At 50.3% G+C, this 22777-nt stretch overlaps 2 long non-coding RNA genes across 3 annotated transcripts in view; one reads left to right on the forward strand and one right to left on the reverse strand.

Moving 5' to 3' along the window:
• The window catches only part of LOC136003567 (uncharacterized), a 106749-nt gene that overhangs the window by 71011 nt on the left and 12961 nt on the right, over nucleotides 1-22777 (forward strand). The window contains exons 3-4 of one of the 2 annotated variants that reach the window (XR_010608135.1): nucleotides 15465-15607; nucleotides 16398-18593. This is a non-coding gene — a long non-coding RNA (uncharacterized LOC136003567). Of the gene's footprint in view, nucleotides 1-15464; nucleotides 15608-16397; nucleotides 18594-22777 lie in introns of those variants that run through there. The other variant, XR_010608134.1, reaches the window with a different exon arrangement.
• LOC136003568 (uncharacterized) lies at nucleotides 15050-21907 on the reverse strand. The gene is made up of 3 exons (XR_010608136.1): nucleotides 21723-21907; nucleotides 17118-17281; nucleotides 15050-15372 (listed from the first exon to the last, which is right to left on the reverse strand). It is a non-coding gene; the product is annotated as an uncharacterized LOC136003568 (long non-coding RNA).

The following is a 22777-nucleotide window of genomic DNA, read 5'->3' on the forward strand; positions in this document are numbered from 1 at the left end:
GCTTTTCCCAAGGTCAATCAGCCACTCATGGCAGAGTTTGTATAATCAGCCTGCGGAGCCATCAGTGTAGAAAAGACTCATCTCCTTTTCCTGGGGGAAGCGAGGGGATGCGCTCATCACATCCAGACCTTTTCTGTGGAGGGGAAGGGAAGCGGCAGCTGCTTCTCCTGCAGATGCTGGGGAGCTCAGGGGGGAACCCCTCAAGGACCAGGGTACCACTGATGAGCATCAGTGAACATCCTGGTGAGGATGGTACCGGTGAGAGCAGGTTTGCTGTTGGTCCAGGATTTTTCTCTCACGTCTCTATTGCCCATTGCGTCCTGTCTGTTCTCTGCTGCCCCGTTCACACCTTTTTCTGTTCCACACAACTCCCATTTCCTCACTCCTGTCAAGAGAACTGGAAAACACCAACAGCCCTGTGCTTTGTTAGGCAGTGCTTGCAAACAGTGATGAAACCTGCTCAGATGGATGTACCTGGAATGCTTTTCTGTTAAAAACTAATGATTCAATGGCATGAAAATGTTCTGTGCTAACACCCGGGGTTTGTTTGACGTGTTCTGGAGAACTGTGAAAGCAGTTTGCTTCTAAAATCCCCAAATCTTTCATTTTGACTTTACCGTTCTGTATGAAGGTCATATTGTAATTGAGACACAAGGAAAGGATTAATTGATGTGGTTATGATATAGTAACAGACCGTGGCTTTCTGTCTACATTTGGGACAATTGCTCCTCTTTGAAACCTCAGAACTTCTCATCCCATGGAAATTTCAGCTTTCAGCCAGCTACAATAGTAACACCAATATTAATCTTGAAAGGAGGCTAGAAAAAACCCCCATCTAAGCTTTAAAGAACAGTGTCATCCCTAAACCACCTTCCTTCCTTTCAAGTGTTCAGGACTGAAAGCTGATACTGGAAGGGAGAAAATGTAGACTCATAGCAGACAAGTTGGACAACTTGCCAAATCATCCAGGCCCAGTAAAGCTCAGCCTTTATCCTTCTGGAAAATAATGATGGAAAATTCATTTCAGTATCATGTACGGCTTTGCTGGGGTGGAGGAGGGAAGGGGCAAATTTAATTCAAACCCAGAACTCCCCTCACACGGATGCTGAATGTAAACTTTAGCTGCATTTCTGTCAGACTTAATGGATTTCACTTATGGGAACTATAATAAACAGCTCATTATGGAGTCAGCTGCGGGAGCATTTTGAGCCCAATAGGGTCATTTGTTTTCCGAGGCAGATTTAGTCTAAAGGGGTGGACAGAATAAGGCAGTGTTTGAAGTGTCTATATCAATACTTGAGGAGTGGTGACAAAGTGTGATTTTGGCTCTCCAGCAAAGGCCCCTGTTGGACTATGGCACAGCACAGAGCTCTGGTGAGGTGGTGGGATGCTGCTGGTGGTGGGTGCAGCTGGACACAAGGAGAACAAACCAGATTTCAAGCAAATTGTCATCAAAAATCTCAGTTCCCAGAGTCCTGCTATTGCCTGAAAACCTGACCTCTTTTCTCTGTGTGCAAGGAGGTTTCCATCCTTCACACTTGAAGGGAAGTTACGAGTCCCAAAAGCCAAAGAAAGCAGCAGCAGAAAGACTCTTGTCCTTGTTCCCCATGGTTTTAAGGTACTGCCCAGTTGGGGAGACAAGGGATGATGCACTGGGCAAAGGGAGCTGATGGCCCCTTACCTCCTCTCTGCTGTGCTGCTGCTGGGACTCACAGGGAGGGAAGGCTTATCCTTACAGTAAATCAGGGCTGGAAAAGCAAGTGAGCGATGCTGGTACCTTCTTTACTGCTCATGGCTAAGCCATGAGAGCCCATATGTCCTTTTGACCATCACAGGGCAAAAGCTGTTTTCCCCATGCTGGGGAGCATGGCCAGCTGTGCTGGGGAGGGAAGAGCAGCCTCCATGGGTTTGCTCTCTAATGAACTTCATGAAAGGCTGGATGTATAAGTCAATAAACATCTGTGGACAGAGGGCTTGGGATCCAAGTGCACCCTCTGGAGCAGATCCTCCCCTCTCCACATCTGGCAGGGGGTGGGAGGGGACCAGGCATTCCCATCGCCATCCATCTCCTCCTCCCCCAGCATCAATCTGAGCCCTCCCCTCGTCGGGATGAAGCCAGAGGACAGCGGTTTCAAACAGAACGACTGTCAGATTGCTCAGCACGCGATAAATCACACACAGCATCTTCCCTTTCATGTCTGCTCCGGCTGGGGGACTCGCAGACACTTCTTAAACACTTCCATACCCATGGAGATGCTTCTCTGCTTGCCTGGGCCCTGCGTGGGGAAACTTTCTGCCTCTACAGAGCAGAAGGTAAATCACTCAGGGAGGGAGCAAGGGGCTGTTGGCTTGTGAGCACGAAGGGGGGCTGGAGAGGCATTTGCAAGTGCTCAGTTTCGCTTGTCAGCGGGTGATTTGTGTCTTTGTACGTGCATACATGAAGCCTCTTTGCTTTCTCGTGCAGGCATGGAGCAAACTCCCATGTTGCTGTCTCATGTTAGCACACATGGACACAGGCATGTACACTCACACATACATGCACTCACATGTCTGGAGCTACTCTTCAAAGCAAGAAGGCTTCTTTTGTCCCCTGAGGTAGGCAAAAATGCAGTGCTTTGAGGAGCAGAGACGTGGGTTATAGAGGATACCGAGGCCAAAGGGTGCGGTTTGGGCCAACACATGAAATACACGTTTCTTTTCATCCTTGTTGAGGCGCTGGATTGGGAGGGATGGAGGGAAAACCCTTTTCTCCATTTCAGAGAAAGAAGAGTGATTCTTGTGTTGCCTGTGCGAGGTTTCACCCAGCAGCTTCATCTTGCTGATGACCTCTGCTACCTCTAGAGCTGGTAAAGGACATGGGGGTAGAGGTACAGAGGATTGTTTCTTCCATGTTTTCCTGTTAATAGTGCTAAGAGAGAGAAAACCCCCCTATGAATCCAGTGTAGAAACCACACTGGTAATAACCCAGTGATAAACCCCAAGACTGCAACTTGTAAATGCCATTGCAGTCGTTGTTGTTGTTGTGAACACTTTGAAAGATGCTGTTTTCCTTGCTGGAAAAAGGATCTCCACTGTGTGAACTTCCCAGTTCTAGGAGGTGACAGAAGAATTGAGTGCTTAGGGAAAAATAATAAGCTGCAATGAGGAGCTAGTCTTCATTATAGATTAGTTTATTTTTGAGTTTTATTCCGGAGGATGCTATCGATGTCTGACCAGTTCCTAATTCCTCATCCCTTAATTATGATACCATTTGTTAAATCAATGAGTGTTATTAATCAAAACTAACTAGGGGATGGAAGAGGTGCAGGCCACAGTATCGTTACAGCCTTTCTGTGGGTGTTTCTATGGCTGACCCATAGCCATGTCTAGAAGAAGAAAGTCAAACTCAGCAGAGCAACTTCCGCTCATCTGGTGGGAGCAAACTCCCTGGGATGCCCACGGGATGCTGCTGGGGGTGGTGGGATGCAGTGCTGTGCCACGAGAAGGGGTGGACACTCTCTTCCCTGCCTCCTGCCCAGCTGCTTGTGCCGATCTGTCTCAGCTCTAGAGCTGTGTGCCTGATTCCACATGAGCTTTACAGCATTCACTCCTCTTGAGAAGTACTTTAAGTAACGATGCTTTGCTCTGCTGTGAGGCTCAAAGCAATTTGAAATATTAATTAAGTGTCCCAGCTCTGCTCTACAATGGCTGGGTACTGTTGGTGTTAAACAGATAAAGATGAAGCAGTGTTGACATGAGCTGTGTGGTGAATTGGTGCTGGAGGCAGGAACAGAGCTCCTAGGTGGGTAGTGTTGACCATGGGATGTCCTGCTTGGGACCACGCTGAGCTCTTTAACAGAGCAGCTCCCTTCCCCTGGTTTCCAGCTCCATGATTTAGAAGCAGGGACATGAGATTTCTAAGCTCCTACTCGGGTTCTTGAAGAGGTAAGTGCCCATGTCCCTACCTGAGTTGCAGCAGGACCATATCCAGGGGACCTCATCCAGCCAGCGACAGGACCTGGCTAGCAGAGGCTGCATCCTCAGGGCTGGACACCTCTGGAAAACCAGCTTTTACCTGGGTGCTGCCCCAGGAAGGGCCTGAGCCCGCTTGTGGCAGACAAAGGAGGGAGCTGGGAGCAGAATGAAGCCTTGAGCTCTGCTTGTCCTCGGGAAGCGCCCATGTGGCTGTGATGAGAGCTCCAGAGCCTGATGTTCCAGGGCTCTCTTGGGTAGAATATATTTACCTTCTTTGTAGCTGGCTGTAACTCACATCCCTGCAAAGCACTCTGCCAATACAGCAGTTGCTGATGTATAGCTACAGCCATTCTCGCTGTTTCCCTTACTCTGTCTCCGTATAGAATAATATGCGATTAATTGATTTTCTGTCGCTCTTTTAGTACGGAAAATTAATTTTGGAGCAACCTTGTTTTCTCAGGGTATGAATTCTCTACATGCAGAGTAATTCCACTCCTACATTATTCATGAGAGAAAATAGTGATGGAGTGTGTAACTGAGGCAGCCCCAAGGCCACAAACTGATAGTCTGCGTTACTGATACAACAATATTCCACTGATGCTTCTAAATAATTCACAGCTACAACTCAATTTGGCACCAGGCACGAGGCTTGGGATGTGACTGGTGCGGAAGGGAGCAGAGGCACCTTGGCAGGATGGGGCCACCAGGCAGCAGGAGCATCATCCTTAAGAGCGTGAGCTCCAGCTTCTCCTGCCTAGGAGCTCCAGGTCACAGTATGGGGCAAGGAGGAGGTGCTGCTCCAAGGAGCCGTGGCAGCCTTGCCGTGTGCCATGTAGGTGGCCTTTCCATGTGGATTAAAGGGTTAACAGGGCTGTGGGGGGCAGAGGCTGAGCAGTGCCCAGCATCCGTAACCTCTCTGGAGGTGATGCTCAAGCATCTCTTCAGATGGAATAGCCCCGTGTGAGCTGGCCAGGGCTGCAGAGAGGGTTAATGGCTTGGAGAGCACTTCTCATGTGAGTGGAAAATGGCAGGGGCCTTCCCTTCCCTCCTTCCCCGCCTCTGGCAGCGGCTGTGCCGAGCAGGTCCAGATGACGATGGAGTGAGTGAGAGCCTTGTCCTGGCACCGGCCTCCTTTTAGATTAATGACTTGCAATGAGATGCCTAAGTCACATATTGGGATTTTTCAACATTGAACTGTACCTGGCACCCTGCAGCCATTTATCACTGGGCTGCAGATGGAAGGCAGCAGCAGCAGGACTTGTGGAAGGCCAAGAAACACAGCGTCCCAGCCAGCCTGCTGTGGGCTTGGGGGGGTGGGGGGGGTTCTGTTCCATGTGCTTGTGTGGGGCTTTTTTTTTTAATCTAAAATGATAAATCTGATCTCTTCAGGATATTGGAACAGCTGCAGCTGACCTGGCTATTTATCTGCGAGATGTTCAGGGTGTACGATAACAGCTCTTAGAGGATGGATGTGGTGTTATAAACTGTCCAGGCACACAACATGATTAATGGCATTCACAGAGATAAACAGATGGGGAGGAGAGCTCATGATCTAAGAAAATCCCCTCCCTGCACTGGGAAACTCTTGGGGAGCTGAAGCTCTCCTGGAGATGGATGCTCCATGGGTGCCAAGCCACCCGCCTTGGCCTCCCACCCGCTCCCACCCTGCGGCCAGCATGGCTGCTGGGGCTTGTTCTGCACAGTATGGAGGGTGTTTGTACCTAATCCTGCTGCTGCTTCTCAGCGTGACGTGGTTCTGCAGCATCTTAGAGCCTCCGTGGCCACTGCACTCAGACACTTCCCAGCCTCTGAGCTGGCTCCACAGCCCTCTGGTTTGCTCTTCTAGGGCAACCCTACCATGCTGTGTAACCCATCATGGCCCCAGCATCCATGCTGTCCCCCTCCCCACATGTACATTAAAGTCACTTTATTCCAAAGTCACTTTATTGCAGAGCTCCCCCATGAGCACTGCTCAGTTTACAGCCCACCTTTTCAGGGAAAAACGTGTTTGGTTAAAAGCTGGACAATCAATCTCTCTTATATTAACTGGCACAGGAGCTTGCAAGGAATATGTGCATCCAGCTAAGATGTCATCCATTTCCTTGTCTCTTATATTCTGATGTAGGTTTAAAAGCCTCCTTCTCTTCACTGCCTCTTTCTTCTGGCCATCCCTGCAGACCTGCGGTTGTGTTCCTGGTACTCACTTGTTCCTGGCACATTTCAGGGGCATGCAGCAGGGAACTGGGAGCAGAGTCCTGCTTCCTTCAGGATATCAAAGGGAACTCATTGAGCAGTTTGATGTGGAACACCGTGGAAAAGGGAGGGAGCAAAAGGAATCAAAACAGCGTCAGTGCAGAAATCCTCGCTGAAAGGGATGGATCCAATAAACACTGCGATTAATTAATCACTAATGGCATGGACTAAAGGTGACCCGTCAGCATCTACACGCTGCAGACAGCAGGGTCAGGAGTGAAGAGCATTAATCTTACATTAGCACAACTCCATCCTTGCCAGAAGGGAGGAAGAAATCCCTTTGGTTCATGCAGAGGAAGCCGAAGCTTATTGCTTCCTGCCAGCTCCATGGCTGCATTTTTATGAAACACCTGCAATGAAAAAAAGAGAACAGAAACCTGAGCAAATTAAAGCAGCATCCCAGAGGGGCCGGAGCCCCGCGCCCGCAGCCCTGGCGCAGGGACCGGTGGCCACGCTCTGTGCCCGGAGCCCAGCGAGGTTTGGTCCTTGGTTATTAACAACACTGGATCAATTACAGCCAGCAAGTGGGAAAAGGGATTTTGCAATCCTTCCTCTTTACTGCTGGGGTTGGGGGGGGGGGGGTGGGGGGTGCATGTGTAATGTTAGCAATACAAGCCACCAGAGATGAGCTATAAAAGGTGCTTTCTTTTGCCTCCAAGTTTTGCTCTGTGGTTGCTCTGTAGCATGCACCAGATGCAGCAGCACCAGCGCAAGGCCTATAACCTCTTTCCAAATGGTAATAAATCCCACAAGACCCTCGCACACTTGTAATTTACAACTCGGCTAAAATGAACATTATTCCAAGCTAAGCGTATTCTCGGAGGTGCAGGAGGAATGTGGCAGCTTTCCTGCTGACAGCGGAGTTTCTTTTTTAAATGTCATGCATTCACTTTCATTACTTCCAAATAATTGCCCAAAAGATCAGCAGCCGGACGAGCGAGAGCGTTTCACACCATCATTAGTTGAGTCTATCATAGACAAAAAGCAGCTGTGGGGACCTGCTCTTGGGTATGGCCAGAAACCACTGCCTGTGCAGCTCCTAGCACCCACCTGGAGGAAGCAGAGCCACTGCCCTGCTCTTCTGTGGGTATCAGTGAGGTTGGGGCAGGGTTGATGTGCCCCACAGCGCCAGGCAGGCAGGAAAGTCATCTTCCTTCCTTTGAGGTCTTTTCAGTGCGGTGGACATCTTGCCATTGGGGGTGTTTGTATTGTTGGGGATTTCATGAAGTCCTGGAATGGTTTGGGTTGGAAGGGACCTTAAAGCTCATCCAGCCCCAACCGCTGCCACGGGCAGGGACCCCTTCCACTGGAGCAGCTTGCCCCAAGCCCCTGTGTCCAACCTGGCCTTGAGCACTGCCAGGGATGGGGCAGCCACAGCTTCTCTGGGCAGCCATCCTTTATATGCAGCAAGGGCCTGACCTCAGCGTTGGAGATCCACCAGTCACTGGGCAGGGCTGAGTGGTGGCTTCACCATCATGGGGCATCACCTTGTGGCAATCCCTTGTGAGGGTTCACTTCAGAGCAGTTTTCCTCCTCCTTCCTCTTCCTCCTTTCTCCGTGTGTCTTACAGGAACTGTCCAGAAACGTTGGCCTGTGGAGGCAGCCCCACACTTCTGCACATCAGGTCCAAGACAAACTCCAGATCCTGACTGTGAAAGCTCTGTGGCCTGTAATGAAAGCCCTCAAGGAAAACTGTAAATATAGGAGCTATTGGCAAAATTCAGAGCTGGCCTTGGGCTGGAACTCCCTCTCCCACAGTGGGAGGTTTGATCCCGGGTATTGGCGCAGGCCTGTGCTTCAGTCTGTCTTAAACAGCTGGAAAACAGCATCTTTGTAATCTAGACATGGCTTTCATCCTCCTCTGGAAAAAGAGGGGGAGGAACAAGAGGCAAAAGCTGTAATAAAACCCCTGGATGATGAGAATTAGGAAGGAGAAAGTCATAAGGAGCAAAACACCCGTTCCACTGTTAATTATTCTTCAGCTTCCAGTCCAAGGCTTCAGATCATTTGAGGGCTCAGCTGATTAGTGGGGAATGATGAGGTTTATTGATAAAGACTCTTCGATTGATGGTTTGGCCAGCGCCGGGGGCTGTGGGAGCAGTCCTGGGGTCTGAAAACCTTCCTCTGATGTTGCGCAGCACGGCCAGGGCAGGGCTCCCTCCGAGCAGGCAGTGGGTTCAGTTCTGAGGTAGAAGGTCAGTTGTCTTCTGTAAGAAAATAGATTTCTTTTGTCAGAAAACTCTATTTCTGCTGGAAAATAAGCTGGATTGGAGGAAAAGCCATGGATTTTAGTTGGGAAAGCAAAATGTTTTGAGTTCCCCTACTCTGGGTTCCTAAAGGGAGAGGGAGGGAAAGGAATTCCTCTGCTTTTAAGTTGCTTCTCTAAAGCTCCAAAAATGCCTATGGAGCGTTTTCCAAAAAAACCTATGGAGCGTTTTCCAGATTGTGAGAAAACTCTGGTTTGTCTCCTTGAGAAACCAGCCCCGGGTCAATCTGCTCCACCTTACACTACATTTTGTGTGTGTAGCCTTGCTATACTCACACAGGGCTCTTGTCTTGAGGGAGGATCAAGACCATGGTGCCAGAGTCAGAGGCTGTCAGAAGCCAGGAGTTGGGATGAGCTCCTTGGACCATTAGCCTTGTCCCAAGCCATGTGCCCCTTAGCTGGGATTGACAGCAGGTCCATACCTGTGGCAGTGTCATCCCTGGTGCATCCTGCTTCCTCATTCTGTGTTCCTCATGTCCTCCTTCACTTCCAGCAGGGTTAAATCTAAACCCATGGGAGATGATGGGATAATCCATCACTTCCTGTCACTGCTGTGGGGCTACTGGCCTGAAGGGTTTAGATCTGAAACTCATCTGGGCCACCCTAACGGGGTGAGGAAGGCGGAAACAGACCCCAGTTTCCTGGGATCCATCCAAAACGTGCCGGCTGTGTCCCAGTGAGGATGTGAAGCAGATGGAGCACAAGGGCTGCTCCTCACACCCTGGGAATCCAGGAACCCCACAGGCGTGGGGCAGGTGAGCCCCGAGGCAGAGCATCCCACTGAAGCACCGTGCTTCAGTGCCTCCTGTCCTCTGCATAAATGCAATTTCCCTGAATGTCAGAGGAAAGCATTACAGATAACACACTGTGTGTGTCTCTGACCCAGTAAGTGCTGAAATCACAGATCTCATTATTCTGACATGATAGAATTCCCTCCCCTCCCCGATGCAACCCTGCTGCTGTTGTTTTCCAGACTGCAGACATAATTGCCGAAGGTGCAAAGCCTCCGCAGACAAATACGTCTTGCCTACTTCCCTACATCTAGCAAAATGCCACTTCTGTGTGTGCATAAGAAAACACTTCCAGCTCAGGCTCGTAAGCAGCACGTCCTCCCATGGGAGTGCTCACCTTTAGGGACGTGCGAGACGCCGGAGCGGGAGACGCGCCGAGCTCCCAGATGGTTCCCTGGCTCCAGGTTCCGAGGTGCCACTTGCCAGCCAGTGTGTGTCATTGGGGGTCACATAGCTGAGAGAGGAGCCCTGCGTGGCCCTGGGTATTTACTGCCCAGGAGCAAAGGGGACCAACCTCATTCAGCAGGGGTGGACAGCGCAGGACCCTCTCTCTGGCTTGTTGCAGCAGTCTTTGGGCTTTTGGGCTCCTTACAAGATAAGGGACATGAAGGACACAGGCTCCATGTGGGCAGCATCAGCACCAGAGTAGCTGCATCTGTGCAGGGCTGCATCTCAGCTCATGAGCTCTTGTTAGCAGAGAGCACTTCCTAGCTTGGACACCATCATGGAGTAAGTCTGCTTGCAGGGTCATTGCGAGCATCTCTGCTCTACACCCAGGACATGCAGCTCCTGACACTGATCTCTGCTTTCTGCTGCCACCCAGACCTTTCTTCTCCAGTACTGAAGGCTGTTTTTTTATTATACCAAGTTTGGTAAGTTTAATTTTCCTTCTAGGTGGGTCAGATGAAAAGATCTTGGAGAGATAAAGGGGCTCCTTTTGCAGCTCAGATCAAGGAGGAAGGAGTAGGCCCCTTTTCAGGGCCACTGCACCCTCTCCACAGGACCATCTTGCCTGAGCAGGGGATATTTTCTCACTTTCATTTCCATCTTTCTCCCTGTGACCTCCATCATTAACTTATGTTCCTCAGCAAATGTTTTCTAATCAACTTCACCCATCCACCTTCTTGGCAATAACCCTCCATGTTTTTAATTGCAGCATCATTAGTTCAGGATGCAGTAATGCAGCAGTTACAGCACGGCCTTAACCGGAGGGGGTAGGGAGGAAGAGTTGCTGCTGAAGTTTGCTGTTGAGGATCAGAAAGCAAGGACAAGGACCCTTGGGCTGCTCCAGGGCAGAAATGCCATTAAGAGGATCTGCCAGGTGTGAAGTCCCAGCTGAGCTGGTCTTGCAGACTCAAAGACTTTGGGACTCTCAAAGCACCTGCATAGCACAGAGAGCTCAGCAGATGGTGGGGAAGAGGAGAAAGGTGAATGTTAGCTTGAATTTCGAGTGGGTTTCTGATGCTGTTGCATTCACAACCCCTTTCCTGCTACTTTTCTTAGGTACTCGTGAAGTAGCTTGTGTCGATCCTTGCACAAGTGCTGGGGAGTGGATGGTGTGCCTCGGAGCAAGGATTGGGTATGGGAGAGGCGTGGGCTTGCACTGCCCAGCATGGAAATACCTTGCTTTGGAAGTTCCGCTTTAGGAGGGTTGATAAAGTATGAGAGCTGAGGGGTGATCTGTGTTGTCCTCGTGCTGCCCCTTCTGCCCAGGATTTCATCATGTCATTAATCCGAGATCAACAGCAATTTCATGTGATTAAAATCACCGGTGACACACTTGAAATGAAATATGAAGGTGGAAGGACAGCAGTGAAGGCCTGTGTTCCTGGGGAGCCCATGGGCTGAGAAACAGGATTGCGTGAAAGGCTCTTTATCATGACCAGTAAATCACTGAGATCAATGGACCTTCAAAGGTTAACTCAATACGGTTAAAAAGGAGAAAAGCAGAGGGTTAAATTAATCATCACTGAAGGGTTGGGCCAGCTCAGTGCTAGGCTAAAGAAATGCCAATAGGACCTCCCCCATGTGGGACATCCACAGAGGCCCCAAAGTGCTTCACAAACGTCATAGGCAGATATTTCACTGACTTTTATCTTTGAAGTTCCATCTGCAAGCTGGGCTCTTTATTTACTGCAAGGGCACGGGGAGCTTGTGCCCAGGGTTTTAACAGGAGAGTCGTAGTGTGAGGAGATTCATGTCCCAGCCTCAGCGATGGCAGGGATGGGGAAAGCCACCAGCACAATCTGCCATCATTGAAACTGCATGGGGCAAAAGGAAATCAGATTAAATCCTGCCATTTGAACCTCCCTCAGGTTTGATGGACTTTGATAGCCCAACCCAACCCCAGACTGTACTTTGCTTGCTAAACCCCACCAGCCCTGCACAGGGCTGAATGCAGTGGTGCTTCCCAGAAGGAATTTCTCTCCGGCTCCCCGGGAGGGTTTGGCAGTGTCCAGTCGTTACTAAAGCTGTGTTCGAGCACGCTTGTGTTTGCAGAGTTGAGCAATGGGGGGTCAGAGGCAGCAGGAGATGGGGTGGGATGTGCTAGGGAGGGTCTGGTATCAGGGGGTCCCTCCTCACCTGAGTGCTGGTGAGCAATGAGAGCTTGTGGGTGCACTCAGTAACTCTGAAGTTACACCATGCCCTGATATTTCAGTTCCAATTGGGAAAGTCAGTGCTTCCATCCGTCTGCCAGCACAGATCGAGCAGGGTCTCATAGATCCCAAGCCCTTGGCACTGCCTCTGCCTGTCCTCACTGTGACATAGTGCTGTAATGTTAATGTTAGAGTGTGGAAACTGAGGTATGGGAGATCTAGGAGCTGGGTCTTCCCATATTCATATGCTCCAGTCCTATTCAAAGCTGATTTGGATTGAGAGGATTGTCTTAGTGCTGGTGCATGTGGGTGCTGGGATGTTCAGGGATGCTCTCCTGGGCCTTCACAGCCCCAGGCAGACCTCAGAGCAACTCCCAGTGCCTAAAGGGGCTGCAGGAAACCTGGAGAGGGGCTTTGGACCAGGGCCTGTAGGGACAGGCCAAGGGGAATGGCTTGAACCTGCCCGAGGGGAGACTGAGATTTAGACAGGGCTTGGAGCAAGCTGCTCCAGTGGAAGGTGTCCCTGCCCATGGCAGGGGGTTGGAACTAGATGAGCTTTAAGCTCCCTGCCAGCACAAACCAGGCTGGGATTCTATGATTCAGATCTCCCTGGTTGGAAAGCCACAGAGTGCAGATATTAAGGTGTGTAACAGGGGTCCCTGCACCCAGTCTGGCTTCCCCAGCACCCTCCACGCGTCTCCTGGTGAAATGCACTTTGCAGGTCGGGCTGTTACCCTGCACAATGGAAATCTGGCGGCTGCATCCGCTGCTTAAGAGCCTTCCCCTTGTGCAATAACCTCTCATTATTTTTTAATGTTGTTGTAACTTTATGGCTTAATCAGTATTTGCAATTTGTTAGTAGTCCAGGCTGCAATAAAATTGTTTTCCAGGTACTGAAACATCCTATCAAGGTTTGTAAAGCAGTGGTTCTTAGTTTATCACACTCATAAAAAGCACTGGCAACTTGACAGATATAATAACTTTTTTTATCAAGTGTCTAATTTGAGAGGAAATTAAGCCATACATTACATGCTGATCCGAGCTGGAATTGGAAAAAGACCCAGCCACCCCTCTCCCCACCCCAGCGAGTTTCCTTTCTCATCCCAGCCTCTTCTGGATGGAAAAGCCTGCTGAAGGCTGGCTGTGCTGCTGCATTCGCTCTGCAGTATCCCTGGATTGTGTGTGTATTTTTACAGGGCACTGCACACTTAATAAAAAGTAATTTATGTGGCCTGCATTGATGTCACAGCAGTGAAACAATACCTTTCCTTTCCTGCAGCAGAGCGGGATTTATACGAGTGCCTGGAAAAGCTTCCTCGAAATGCAGTGCAGATGCTCCAGGCCACTCTAACAGCCACTATATCCAGTTTACTTATGGACCAAGGTTTTTAAATCAGGCAGGTGATTCTGGGTGCTTCTGTTCATGGCATCCATCTCTGGGTGCCCAGGGGGACTGGGATAAGAAGGACCTGATCCTTTTCAGGCCTTGGAGTAATTGCAGTCTTATCCTAAGGATTTGGATCGGTCTAAGGAATACCACCACCACCACACCCCCACCCCCAGTCCCAGTGTCTGCTCAGGAAAGTGTTAGTGAATTGAGTGGTGTCTGCTTTGTAATTGCCCCAAAAGGCCCTTCCTTCATGAGGCCCGTTGTGTTCCCAGGCTCCATCCTGGTCTGTGATTCCAAATATGCCCCTGGTCTCCCGCATGCGCAGCCCCAGCCCTTGTCCTGCTCCTCTTCCCTGCACCTCTCTGCCTGCAGCAGCAATAGGAGGAGAGAACACAGGCTGTCCTTAGGCAGTCATTTTAAGGATCATTATTCTGGTGTTTAATTCCAGGACTGGTTTCCCCCATTCCCATAAGTGGTACCAAAACGCCCATAAACAATTGAGCAACTAGCACGGATCACCCGGAGATAGCTTTCTAAAATAAGGCTTTGGAAGCGATGCCCGGGTCTCCCATTGTCTCCTGCAAGCAGAGCACCTCATCCTTGAGCCATGCAAAGTTTAAACCCTCACTGAGGCTGGAATGGATTTGCTCTGGGAAGCCTGGAGTAAAAGTCAGATGCTGCCTACAAGCCACACACTGTATTTGTTTAAATTTTCATGCGAGCGAATGTCTGTGACACAGGAGACAGGTTTATGGAGAGGGGGGGGGAAAATGTTGACAAATGGCCCAGTAATCAACTGGAACATGCAATAAATCATTGGAGTGCCAATAACACTTCCAGGAGGAGTTGCGAAAGGTCATTACGATGCCACCATGTATCATGCAGCGCCAAACAAAGCAAACAGAACATGTTGGGAATAGGATTATGGGAGAAGCATCTGTCAGTTCTAATTAAGAATTAACTGTGGATCCTATATAAAAAGATGTGTGGTTTATTCCTATCTCCCTCCTTTTCCCACTTAGCTCTCCGTTTTTCCCTCTCCAAAATAAAACTCAATTACTTAAAAAGAAAAACCACCTCTGTCATTTAATCTATTCAACAGCAGCAAAAATAACCTGATGTGACAAAAGAGTGAAGGCTGGAGGGGAGGGACAGGGCTCTCGCTGGCTTCTGCAGCCTCCACAGCATGAAGGAGGGTGGCTCAGAGCCTGCCCAAATTGCCTGGAATCCCAGAAGTCCTTTGGCATCCCAGCACCAGGCATCTGTGATGGCTGCAGAAGGCAGAAAATGTACAAACCAAAACACTTCAAACCCCAACCTTGGCGTGGAAAAGGAGAGAGCTTGGAGGTTGAGATGCTGAAAGGAGTTTGGCTACCAGCGGGAGCTAAATAAGTGACAATGAAACAAAGCAGAGCAGTTAAAGAGAGAGGGAACCCAACAGAGAAGAGACGGGGGCACCTGAGGGATGTGCCCTTGGAGGGGATGAGCGATCTCTGAGCCTGTTTCACGCCACATCCTCCCCCCAGAGCCAGTGTTGCTCAGAGGCACCTCCTGCCCCTGGCCCAGGTCTCAGGGATTTCACCCCCTCGAGCTGTTCGTCCCTGTTCCTGGCACTGGGTCTCACCCGAGACAACACAGGGGTGGCTTTTGTGTTGTTCCCCTTGCCCACCGCTGCTGCCAGTGACCCTCCCTGCATCAGCAGCTCATAAATCCCTCCAGCACCTCCTTCCTTTCACCTTGCCTTCCCTCTCCTCCTCCAGGCTCCCCTTTCTCTCCCTCCCCATTAATCTGAGTTGCACTTTATCATGTAGGCACCCATCCCAAGGCTCCTGCTGAGAGGACTATGCAGGCACCGTGCTTTTCTTTATTATTATTATTTTTCCCTTTCTTCTCCTCTATATTTCCAGGCCTCTTTTCTGCTTAAGTTGGCATTTCTTCGTCTTTCTTTCCCTTTTTTTTCTTTTCCTTTCTGCTGACTGAGACAAGACTGTGTCCTACTTCAACATCCCAGGATTTGTTACAACTTCAAGGTGCAGGTTTATGGCCACAGTTGTCCCGTTTATGGTACAGTTCTTCTTATGGGTTCTAATAAACTTTGTAGCTCCAGGGTGCTCTTAAATCCTGATATGAAGGATAGAGAAGAATCATTATTTAGTCCAACTAAATATAAGATGTTTCACCCTTGAAGGCTGAGGATAATGTTTCTTTCACAGGTGTGGAAGGACCCATAATTCCCATCTACAGCAAGTGCAGCTGCAGGAGAATATAATCAATTCTCCCCATGGAGATAAGGATGCGCTCGCATGTGGGACAGGGAGAGATGGTGCCGGCTGGGATGGGTGCAGCTCTAGCACAGGTAAGTAGCATTAAGCTCAATAGGAGTTGCAGTTAACTGAATTTAAAGCTGTAACCTTGTAACCACTGAAGGTTCATTAGAATTAAATGCTTATTAAAATCACAGCATCCCAAACTGGTTTGGGTTGTAGGAACCCTAAAAGCTCATCCAGTTCCAGCCCCCTGCCACGGGGAGGGACACCTTCCATTAGAGCAGGTTGCTCCAAGCCCTATCCAGCCTGGCCTTAAGCACTGCCAGGGATCCTTGGATCAAAGGATCCAGGAATTCAAGGATCCAAATCCTTGCATCAGAGCTGCAAAGGAAACAGTCCAACCTGCTCTGGTCATTTATGTGTTTCTCCTTGCAAAGCTCTACATGGGACCTCAGTATTGCTTTTCCTTCATGTTCAGAGCAGACGTGTATGTTCATACACATATGCTTCTATGTGTACACGTGTACAGGATCCCATTAGCTGAAGGGAGGAACTTTCTGGGAGGTTTGGGGACTGTTGCTGTGGAATACTGTGGGCTTTTGAGGGAAGAATGCACAGAGGGGGAATCAGAGCAATACTAAAGCATGTTTTGGGTCTCAGGGTTTTGCGGTAGGGCATCGCTCAGCACTGAGGCTCATACAGGGATACAGGAGGGGAGCATCAACCCAGGAGCTGCTGGTGACTCACCCAGCTCTAAGCTAGGAGCCAGGCACCGCTCAGAGCATGCCTCAGGCTTCACCAGCCTTTTGTTCATGTATCCTCTGCTGTCGCAATCACCCTGCCTTGTGAGTGACTGATTCGGTGTCACTTCTGGCTCAGGTCCGCCCGGTTTGGTCCCTCCCCAGCAAACCCAGCAGCACTTCCACAAATACGGAGACTCTCCATGAGGTCGTGGCAACAACGAGTCACCTCTGAACGGACAGAGTGAAACAGCAACCTGCCAGGAAAGTTTCCTTTCCTGTCACTGATCCCTTGAGCTGGTTACTCAGAGTTTCTGTGGTTCCTGCAGCCTCCAGCAAAGGCAGCTCCAACCATCCCGGCCTTTAACAGGCCACTCTCAGCAGCCAAGTGCAAGAAGTCGGCACTGTCACTACAATAACTGTTTGATCGTGCTCACCAGTATAAATCATTGTGGTTAAAGCCATTGGAAAGGCCATAGGATAAGACACCACCTTGTTTACTTCTTCAGATCATAGAATCAGAGACTGCTTTGGGTTGGAAGGGACCTTAAAGCTCATCCAGTTCAACCAGGGCACCTTCCACTGGAGCAGGGTACTCCGAGCTCCATCCAACCTGTTTCTGAGCACTGCCAGGGATGGGGCAGCCACAGCTTCTGTGGCAATACCTTTGGGCACTGGAAGCTGCTCTGAGGTCCCTCTGGAGCCTTCTCTTCTCCAGGCTGAACCAGCCCAGCTCTCTCAGCTTGACTTCAGAGCAGATGCCCTCAGCGCATCGGGCGTATGTAAATCCTTTTAAAGGCTGTGTGTCCCTAAGCTCTAGGTGTCCTTGACGCACACTAAAGCACATCACAAATCATACCCGACGTGCAGCTCGGGATGCAGGGACAACCATTGCCACCAGGACCCTCCCCAGACGTGCCCTTCCAGCAGCCTCTTCACATTGACACAGAGCACGCTGCTCCTCAGCAGATGTTCAAGACTCAGCGCTCAGGCTTCCACGGAGGAGATTCCAACACAAACCATCTGGAAAAGAAAACACCAAACTATTTGGAAGCTATTTCCCTCCTCCGCCGCCTCCCCCCGTGCCTCGGCTGGCCATCTCAAAGTCACAGGGAAGGGTTGGAGAGGACAGAGCGCCAGAGCCGGGAACGGAAGGAGCGCGTCAGGACAGGAATGTTCCCAGGAAGGCTGCAGCTGTTCCTGTTCTTGCACTATGGCAAAGCACCCGGCTCGCTCGGCACGGCTCCGGCCCCCCCAGGGCTGAGCGCCTCCAGAAAGAGCTGTTGTGATGCTGAAGAGTGAGCGCTGGGGACACGAAGGGGCTGGAGCATCTCTCACTTTGCTTTTTATCCTCACACCGTAAGGAGGAGGCGGTAGCTGTAGGGAAAGGCGTATGTTGTTCCTAACGTCAGGAATGTAGCTGAGATGTGGTTGCCCTCTGGCAGGTCCTGCGGTGCTGCAGTCTCTGGTTTCCCACTTGCTGTTTGCAGCCCTTTGCACTGCTGTGCCGGGGAGCCAAAACGTAGTCACGCGTTTTTCTTCCTTCAGTATCCAGAAACATGAGAGGAAGTGGAGGGGGGGGACCTGAGGACAGATCATCCCAGAGGAGTCTGCGCTTCAGCTCCTGCAGCCAGTTCCAGCCTCCAGCAATAGCCAGGAGCCAGAGGGCTGATGACTTGTGAGAAGGGCCTGTCCCCTCTCATGTCCCTTCAGAGTGCAGTGACCAATGTGCACCTCGGTGTTCCTGCTGTCAAAGGGACAAAGTGGCCTGGCCTTGCCTGCTGCTCTCACCCAAAGTCACAGCCATAAATGGCTGTAGGACCAAGATGGAATTTGCTCCTTGCACCTCTAACAGCATCCACAAGATCAGCAGCACTTATTCTGCCCCTCAGCAGGTTTTAAATTCATGGTGCTTTACACTAAATCTCACCAGTACCCATAATAGTGGGGCTGAGCTGCGTGAGTGTGTATGTCCCATTAGCACTTCAGACAGGACGCTCCATCTGTCCCTGCTCTAAGTGCTCCTTTGCCTGGAGTTTCTTGTACCCATGTTGTTAGTTAAGAGCAGCTTGCACCAGGCACAGGGCAACCACCTTTCCTGCATCAGCAGTAGGTCCTCGCTAGGTTAAGGTGCCAGTAGGAGCCTGGTGCTTGGATCATGCTGGAGGTGCTGGCTCTTCCTCTGCCTTTCTGCCCACTTCTCACTGTAGCTTCTTAACACCCTCTTCTAGCTTTGGGAAAGGCTGGGTTTGAACAGAGCTTTGGGCACTTTGCACATACAGGGTTATTACAATCACAAGTAATAGTGTTAATTAAAGTGCATTAGTTTTTGTAAGACTTCCCATTGCCTCTGATGGGCACGGGCAAGCCCATGACCGGGTGTGCTGTGGTCCCAGTGTGTTCCATGAGATTTCCTGCTTGATTCTGTGTAATTCTGTGTCAGAAACGTGCCCTGCTCCAGGAGCACGCTGATGCTCTAACTGCGACGGGCACATTTGTGTGTCAAAACTGCAGTGGGAGACCCATGTGTGCATCACGATGCAGCGTGTGTGGGTGAGCACGCATGGTCACGACCGGCGTTGGCACACGTGTGCTGTGGAGATGCATCGTTTCCCTCCGTCCTTTTTGGGCGTCCTCTGGTCTGTCGCCTTCCCCGTTTTCCTGGAGCGCTTTCGGCACAGCCAAGGAAATGGGGTAATGAAAGCCAAGCCATACATCCCTGCTTTATGTTTCCAACGGAGCAAGTGTGACTGTCAGGTTTACAAAAGATTGTTTATGTTCAGTGGCGTGAAATGGGGAGCGAGTGCGCGGAGCCGAGCGCGAGGGAGCCTGCCCTGCCCGGGCTGACAGCCCCACATTCATCCTCCACGCTACAGCAGACAAAGCTCTGGTGCTGCCTGACAGCGGCCATAAATCACCGCTGGGAGATGCTGTACCTACAGCTTACACCATTCCAGATGACAAACACACAATAATCCACACAGCACAGCACTTTTTCTCCCTTCTCTCCCTCTCTCTCCTTCTGACTCGCTGGTGCTCAAGTGATGACAAGAGGCAGCGAGGAAACCTGCAAAGCCTGGAAGTCTCCCTTGGGAAGTGCGGGATGGAGCAGCGGCAGTCGCCGGTGGAAATAGGATAAAGCCATGTCCAGTGCTGAGGGCACAAGAGTAACAGGAGCACCAGTCTGCAAAGGGCAAAGGGAGGAGATGTCAAGCAGGGAAGAATCCTCCCTTCCTTAGAGGGATGCAGTTAGAAAAGCAATGATTCTCACTTGCTGCTGCCCAGCAGCATGGAGCTGGGGCAGTTGCAAGGTGGGATGGGGCTGGCAAGCCAATACCAGCACCCAGGGCTCTGCAGCAGCCCATGGGACAAGGCATGCACAGCAGCCTGGAGAAACCTTGCTGGCCCTTGTGCTGCTTACACAGCACTGCCCAGGTTCCTTTTCAATCTAGAAGTGGAAACATGGTCTGCGAAGAAGGAGGCAATGAAAGGCAGGGAGGCAGATGTGCTGCTACCACCCTGAGCTGTATTTTGCCAGGGAAGGGGAAGGAAAGAGGGGTCTATGTGGTTGGACAACCCTTAAATCAATGCATCTTCATTAACAAAAGATCCAATTCATCGAAGTGGCAACATCTCTGTTTATGTCACCTCCTTCCATGGGGGCTGCTGGGGGTTTAGGGTTGGGGTTTTTTTTTCTCTTTCCTTTCTGACAGCTTTGTCCTTCCCACACTCATTTTTATTTTCCCTTTCTGGGGGAGAAGAAATGATGGTGAAGCTTCCCTTGGGAATATGGTCATTTAATTGACATATTCTGCCTTACTCCCAAAATAAAGGGATATGTGGGAAAGAGGGGTTGTCTTAGTGAGGTGTGGGTCTGATTCACTGAGAGGTGAGCAGAGGGGTATGCAGCTGTGCGTGCAGAACTGGGGTTACGCTCTGAAAATACCCCCAGCAGGAACAGTGGTCATACAGGGGTCTTGGCTTTCCTTTGGAAAAGCAAACCCTGAGAGCTTGACGAGATGCCTGGATGACACCTTAAATCCTGAAGTGCATAAAAGCAACCCAATTGTTTTGTTTTGGTTTTAATATCTGAAACCTTGTGGTTCAGGGCCTGGGAGAGCAGGATGCTGAATTGCCCTATAAATACAAGGCCTGTGTCATTCCAGAATTGCTCCGCTGTTCTCAGTGGGCTCACTCTCAGGAAGAGTGAGGTTTGGCCGTGATATAATGACACAAAAATAGCGATAATAGGAATGAAGCCCTATTCAGCCACTCCTCCCTGCTGCAGGCACAGGAGTGTGACATCCAAGATGCGAAACACAAGCCCTGTCTCGTGCGAAGAAGGAAGCTCGGGAGGTTGCTGGGGTAAAAATCACCAAACCTAACCCAGCCAACCAAATCCAACCCAACCAAACCAAACCCTGCCAAACCCAAACCAATGAAACCAAACCGAACCCAACCAAACCAACTGCAAACCAACCAAATCTACCAAACCCAAACCAAACCAAACCCAAACCAAACAAAATCCAGACCAACCAAATCCAACCCAACCAAAACAAACCCTGCCAAACCCAAACCAATGAAACCAAACCAAACCCAACCAAACCAACCAAATTACCAAAACAAACCCAAACCAAACCAAATCCAGACCAACCAAATCCAACCCAACCAAACCAAACCCTACCAAACCCAAACCAATGAAACCAGACCAAACCAAACCAAACCCAAACCAACCCAATCTACCAAACCAAACCCAAACCCAACCCAAACCAAATCCAAACCAGCCAAATCCAAGCCAACCAAACCAACCCCTACCAAACCCAAACCAATGAAACCAAACCAAATCCAAACCAACCAAATCTACCAAACCAAACCCAAACGGAACCAAACCAAATCCAAACCAACCAAACCCAACCCAACCATACCAAACCCTACCAAGCCCAAACCAATGAAACCAAACCCAAACCAAACCAAATCCAAACGAGCCAAATCTACCAGACCAAACCCAACCAAAGCAAACGAAATCCAAACCAACGACATCTACCAAACCGAACCAAAACCCACCAAACCAAATCTACTAAAGCAACCAAACCAAACCAAACCCAACACAACCAAACCAAGGCAGCTTTGCCTCCGGAGTGCAGCCATCCTCACGGCACACCAGCAAACAGGAGCTGAAAGGGCCGTAAAACGGAGCCGTCGTCTGAAGGCTGCACCAGCACATATATCCTGATGTGCTGACATTACCTGCTTCTCCCATAGCCTAAACTTCTGATGAACCAACGTGCTTCCGAGCGCATTTATATGCAAAGGCGTATAATATGTCCCCTGTATCTAATTATCTGTCAACCTGAGGCAGTTTGTTTTCCAAATCGGCCTCTCGGCTGTGACTTTATGAGGTCGTAAAGAAAACGGTGCCACTCTCGCACAGGAGCGCCAGGAGAGCCTTGGATCAACAAATTACCATCTTTAATGGTGTCTCCTCGTGCATGCTCCAGCCAGGGACCCCGGCACCCCACAGCGGGGCAGGACTGATCCTTGTGCTGCCTGCTCTGACCCCAGTGCATGCATTGTGAAGGTGGTCAGGAGGAGCTCCAGCCCATCAGCTGTGAGAGCAGCAGCACCAGTGAGAGCCGAGCCGTGGATTCCTCTGCCCACGCTGCTCCTGTGATTAATGATAGAAAGGAATTAAAAAGAAAGGGGGGGGGAAAGAGCGAGGGAGAGGGGAGGGGAGCGGGTCAACAGCTGAGTGCAAGGCAAGTCGCTAGACAGGGAGTAATTAAGATACTTGGGTAAATATGATTAATAAGCTCAAACTGGCAGGGTGTGCAGTAAACAAGGGCTAACCAGATGGTACCCTTTCCTTCCTGACAATGCTGCAAGCTCTGTAAAAATAGGAAGGAAGGCTCTGGAGCCTCCCAGCGCTCTCGCTCCAGGAGGAGGGAGGATTCAGCACCGAGCCAGGGAGTGAATCACCTGATAGGAATGAGAGACATTTCCCCCTTCATCCCATCCTCCATCCCATCCCTGTGAGGGATGGTGCGAGGGGAAGTCAGACGGCTGTTCTCACTGTGCCGTGCCATGGACCACGGGATCCAGCTCCTTACTCAAGCACAGGGTGAGCTTTTGAGCAGTGGGGACAGCAGCAGGAGAGGCCTCGTGATGGTTTCCTGGTATCTGGTCTCCAGAGAACAACTCAGTTTGGAGAGTCCAGCCCGGAGCAGGAGCTCATGGCTGGGCATGGATGGGATCGTTCTCTCCTCCCTTCCAGCCATGGCTGGTGGATCATTCCCAGAAAGAGCTGGTCAGAAATCTCCCCCCAGAACACTTCTCTGTCAGAAGATGCCATTTCACCAAAGGTGAAACATTTGCGGAAAAGCACTGATTTTGATGAAATTGCATTTGGAAAGAAAAATCAAAGGAGAAAATCATTTCGATAAGGCCAAAGCATTTCAGTTTGACCTTTGAGGAATTAAATGGCATAGGGGTTTTTTCCATTTCATAAAGCATTTTGTTTCG

The sequence above is a fragment of the Lathamus discolor genome, chromosome 22 (genome assembly GCF_037157495.1).
Source record: "Lathamus discolor isolate bLatDis1 chromosome 22, bLatDis1.hap1, whole genome shotgun sequence".
Classification (NCBI taxonomy): domain Eukaryota; kingdom Metazoa; phylum Chordata; class Aves; order Psittaciformes; family Psittacidae; genus Lathamus; species Lathamus discolor.